General features: G+C 37.7%; 1 pseudogene; it reads left to right on the top strand.

Annotated features, from left to right (window-relative positions):
- The first annotated feature begins 1,246 nt into the window (after positions 1–1,246).
- On the top strand, positions 1,247–2,384 carry LOC129024847 (thiopurine S-methyltransferase-like; annotated as a pseudogene).
- The last annotated feature ends 3,330 nt before the right edge of the window (positions 2,385–5,714 follow it).

The following is a 5,714-nucleotide window of genomic DNA, read 5'->3' as shown; positions in this document are numbered from 1 at the left end:
GGAGGCACTCTGACCTTTAGCACAGCTTCAGCGCTGTGCTGGGAGATCCGCTGCACATAGTTGGCCAGCAGGGACATTTAAGTCTGCTGAAGCTGTGCCCACAGCTGCCCCTTCACCCAGGTACTCTGTCCCAGTGAGATGGGACTTTTATCATCTGTAAGCCCCTGACTGGAGCTGCTGCCCTTTTTTCAGAGATGCCCTGCCCAGAGCAGTGGACTCTAGAGAGGCAGTCTGGCTACAGAGGCTTTGCTGAGCTTCAGAGGGCCCCATCCAGTTGGAACTTCCAAGAGACTTTGTTTACACTTTGATGGGAAAACCACCTACTCAAGCCTCAGTAACTGTGGAAGCCCCTCCCCACACCAAGCTCGAGCTTCCCAGGTTGACTTCAGTCTGCTGTGCTGGCAGTGAGAATTTCAAGCCAGTGGATCTTAGCTTGCTGGGCTCTGTGGGTGTGGAATCTGCTGAGCTAGACCACTTGGCTCCTTGTCTTCAGCCCCCTTTCCAAGTGAGTGAACGATTCTGTCTCACTAACATTCCAGGCACCACTGGGGTATGAAAAAAAACTGCAGCTTGCTTGATGTCTGTCACCCAGTTTTGTGCTTGAAACCCAGAGCCCTGGTGGCATAGGCACTGGAGGGAATCTCCTGGTCTATGGGTTGCAAAGACCATGGGAAAAGCATAGTATCTGGGCCAGAGTGCACCGTTCCTCATGGCACAGTCCCACACGGCTTCCCTTGGCTAGGGGAGGGTATTTTCTGACCCCTTGAAATTCTTGGGTGAGGCAGCACCACACCCTGCTTTGGCTCACCCTCCACAGGCTTCACCCACTGTCTAAGCAGTCCCAATTATTTGAACTGGGTACCTCAGTTGGAGATGCAGAAATCGCCCACATTCTGCATTGGTCTCACTGGGAGCTACAGACTGGAGCTGTTTCTATTCAGCCATCTTGACAGAAGACCAGAGTTTTTTAATAGCAGAATTAATCAAGCAGAAGAATTAGTGAGCTTGAATAACAACTATTTGAAATTACACACTCAGAGGAGACAAAAGAAAAAAGAATTAAAAAAAATGAAGCCCTCCTACAGAATCTAGATAACAGCCTCAAAAGGACAAACCTGAGAGTTATTGGCATTAAAGAGGAGGTAGAGAAAAAGACAGCAATACCTAATGCTAGATGACGAGTTGGTGGGTGCAGCGCACCAGCATGGCACATGTATACATATGTAACTTACCTGCACATTGTGCACATGTACCATAAAACCTAAAGTATAATAATAATAATAATAATAATAAAAGAAAAAAAAATGTTAAAAAAAAAAAAAAAAAAGAAAACTCATTCACTATCACAAGAACTGGATGGGGGTAACCACCACCACGATTCAATTACCTCCCACTGGGTCTCTCTCACCACACATGAGGATTATGGGAACTACAATTCAAGATGAGATTTGGATGGAGACATAGCCTAAACATATCAGAGAGCTTCCTGGTAGCTGAACATCTGGAGGTTCCTGGAGCATGGCATGATTACCTCACTCTACACATCTCTTCATCTTTATCCTTTGCAATATCCTTTGTAATAAACCCATAAAGGCATTGAAGATATGTGATTGTGAGACAAAAGAGTCTACAAAACTATGGATGGTACAAGAACTTCACTTGATATTGAATAGTACCCAGATACTGAGGTGCAAAAAAAACAAGTACTAACTCAGCAAGAATGGCAAGACAAGTGGGTGAACTGAAATATTGGTTTTCGTCAAAAACAAGGACATCAGATATCAAAGCAGCATTTAGATACTTTTCTTAAAGGCAAGAGTGGAGTGAGGGTATTTTTTCCTCTGTGTGGAAAAGCAGTTGAGATGAAATATTTTGCAGACTGGGGACACAGTGTACTTGGTGTGGAAATCACCAAGTACTTGGTGTGGGATATGAGATTTTTTTTTACAGAGCAGAATCTTTCTTACTCAGAAGAGCCAATCACCAAAATTCCTGGAGCCAAAGTGTTTAAGAGTTCTTTGGGGAACATTTCATTGTACTGTTGCTGTATTTTTTATCCTCCTAGAGCAAATATTGGCAAATTTGACAGGATTTAGGATAGAAGAGCATTAGTTGCCATTAATCCAGCTGATCACAAATGCTATGCAGTTATAATGTCGTCCAACCTGGGTAAAGGGTTTCAGTACCTCATGTGTGTTCTTTCTTGTGATCCAACTAAACATGCAGGCCCACTGTTTTGTGTTCTACTTGCTGAAATTGAAAGACTGTTCAGTACAGTGTGTAATATTTGTTGTCTTGAGAAGGTTGATGCTTTTGAGGAATGACATAAAAGTTTTGGAATTGACCACATTTTTAAAAGGTTATATCTACTTACAGAAAAGTAAGTGAGATGTAAATAAAATAAAGTATCAAAAAAAAAAAAAAAAGAAAAAGACAGCAATAGAGCATTTATTAGGAGAAATAATAACAACTTCCCAAACCTAAAGAAAGATATCAATATCCAAATACAAAGAAAGTTATAGAACACCAAGCAGATTTAACTCAAAAAGTACTTCAAGGCATTTAATAATCAAACTCTTAAAGATCATGGATAACGAAAGGATCCTAAAAGCAGCAACAGAAAAGAAAAAATAACACACAATGGAGCTCCAGTACATCTGACAGCAGAATTTTCAGTGGAAACATTACAGACCAGAAGAGATAGGCATGACATATTTAAACTGCTGAAGAAAAATAAAGACTTTTAGCTTAGAATAGTATATCCAGTGAAATATTTTTCAAACAAAAAGGAGAAAGAAAGACTTTCCCAGACAAACAAAAATGGAGGGATTTCATCAACACCAGATCTCACCTACAAGAAATGTTAAGGAAGAACTTCAATCAGAAAGAAAACGTGTTAATGAGCAATAAGTAATCACTTGAAGGTAAAAACTCACTGGTAATGGTAAGTAAACAGAAAAACATAATATTATTACACTGAAACTGTGATGTGTAAACATCTTTTATCCTAAGTAGAAAGACTAAATGATGAGCCAATCAAAAGTAATAACTACAACAACTTTTCAGGACATAGATAGTACAATAAGATATAAATAGAAACAACAAACAGTTAAAAAGCTGGCAGACAAATTTCAGGTGTAGTTTTTTTATTAGTTTTCTGTTTACTTGCTTGCTTGTTTATGGAAACAGTGTTAAGTTCTCATCAGGTTAAAATAATGAGTTGTAAGATTGTATTCACAAGCCTCATGGTAACCTCAAATCAAAAAACAAAATGTACACACAATAAATAAAAAGGAAGAAACTAAATAATATTACCAAAGAAATCACCTTTGCTGAAAGAAGACAGGAAGGAATGAAGGAAGAGAACACCACACACACATACACGTGCACACACACACGAGAAAACAAATGAGAAAATGGCAGAAGTAAGTTCTTACTGATCAATATCATTGAATGTAAATAGAGTAATGTTAGTATAATAGGCTAATGTAATAGACGAATATAATGTAAATATGCAGCATAGTACTCATACAAAAATAGACACATACACTAATTAAACAGAATACAGACCCTGAAATAATGCTGTACACCTTCAATTAACAAAAACAAGCATGGGAAAGGACTCTATTCAATAAAATAGTGCTAGGATAACTGGCAAGCAATATGCAGAAGATTGAAAGTGGACGAGTTCCTTACACCATGTAAAAAAAAAAATCAACTCAAGATGTATGTATTAGTCAGGATTCTCTAGAGGAAAAGAACTAATAGCATAGATGTGTATTTAAAGTGGAGTTTATTAAGGAGTATTGACATACACGATCACAAAGTGAGGCCCCACAATAGGCTGTCTGCAAGCCGAGGAGCAAGGAACCCAGTCTGAGTCCCAAAGCATCAAAAGTAGGGAAGCCAACAGTGCAGTCTTCAGTCTGTGGTCAAAGGTCCAAGAGTCCTAAAGCCAAAGTACTTGGAGTCCGATGTTCAAGGGCAGGAAGTATCCAGCATGAGAGATAGATGGAGCCTAGAAGATTTAGCCAGTCTGGTCTTTCCACGTTCTTCTGCCTGCTTTTTATTCTTGCTGCACATTCAACTTATTAGATTGTGACCACTCAGGTTGAGGGTGGGTCTGCCTTTCTGAGTCCACAGACTCAAATATTAGTCTCCTTTGGCAACACCCTAACAAACACACCCAGGAACAATACTTCGTATCCTTGAATCCAATCAAGTTGACACACTCGATATTAACCATCACAATGGATTAAAGACTTAAATGTAAAACCTAAAACTATAAAATCCCCCAAAGATAATCTAGAAAATACTATTCTGGACATAAGACTTGACAAGTATTTTATGATGGAGATGCCAAAAGGAATTGCAACCATAATAATAACAATAATAATAATAGTAATAAACAAATGGGACCTAAATCAGCTGAAGAACTTCTGCACAGCAAAAGAAACCATCAGCAGAGTAAACAGACAACATACAGAGTGGGAGAAAATATTTGCAAGCTATGCATCTGACAAAGGTCTAATATCCAGAATCTACAAAGAATTTAAACAGATTTACAAGCAATGAAACAATTATATTAAAAGGTGGGCAAAGGACATGAACAGACACTTCCTAAAATAAGACATACTCGCAGCCAACAAGTATGTGAAAAAATTCTCAACATCACTATTTGTTAGAGAAATGCAAATCAAAGTGAAAATGAGATACCATCTCACAACAGTCAGAATGGCTATTATTTAAAACTCAAAAAATAACAGATCATGATGAGGTTGTAGATAAAAGTGAACATTTATACACTGCTGGTGAGAATGTAAATTAGTTCACTCTTTTAGGAAGCAGTTTGATCATTTCCCAAAACACTTAAAACAGAATTACTATTTGACCCAGAGATCCCATTATTGAGCACACACTCAAAGCAATATAAATTGCTCTACCATAAAGACACATAACACATATATTTATTGCAGTACTGTTCTCAATAGCAGAGACATGGAATCAACCAAAATGTCTATCAATAGTAGACAGGATAAAGAAAATATGGTACATATACACAATGCAATACTATGTAGCCTTAAAAATGAGATAATATTCTTTGTAGCAACATGGGTGGAGCTGGAGGGCATTATTCTAAGCAAACTAATTCAGGAACAGAAAGCCAAATACCACATGTTCTCACTTTTAGTGGGAGCTAAATATTGAATACATATAAACACAAAGAAGGGAACAACAGACTCCAGGGCCTACTTGAAAGTGGAGGGTGGGAGGAGGGTGAGAATCAAAAACTACCTATTGGGTACTATGCTTATTACTAGAATGATGAAGTAATCTGTGCACCAAACCCCCACGACACCCAATTTACCCATATGACAAACCTACACGTGTACCCCTGGACCTAAAATAAAAGTTGAAAAAGGAGCATCTTATAATAAGGTAAGTAGAATACAAATTAACATTAATCACTACAAAAAAAGGAAACAAGGAAAAAAAACTGTTTTAACTCAATGCCCTCCACATTATGTCTTTTTATTTTCTCCACTTATGTATGTTTTATATTGCCTATCTCTTAAGAAATTTTGTAGTTATTATCTTTCATACATTTATATATTTTATTCATGTTAGAGATATGAGTGGTTACATACCATAGTTACAATATTAGAATATTCTGTATTTTTTTGTGTACTTACTTTTACCAGTGAAGTTTTTAT

The sequence above is a fragment of the Pongo pygmaeus genome, chromosome X (genome assembly GCF_028885625.2).
Source record: "Pongo pygmaeus isolate AG05252 chromosome X, NHGRI_mPonPyg2-v2.0_pri, whole genome shotgun sequence".
Lineage (NCBI taxonomy): Eukaryota > Metazoa > Chordata > Mammalia > Primates > Hominidae > Pongo > Pongo pygmaeus.
Note: the sequence above shows the minus strand (reverse complement) of the source record. Positions and strands in the feature narration are given on the sequence as shown.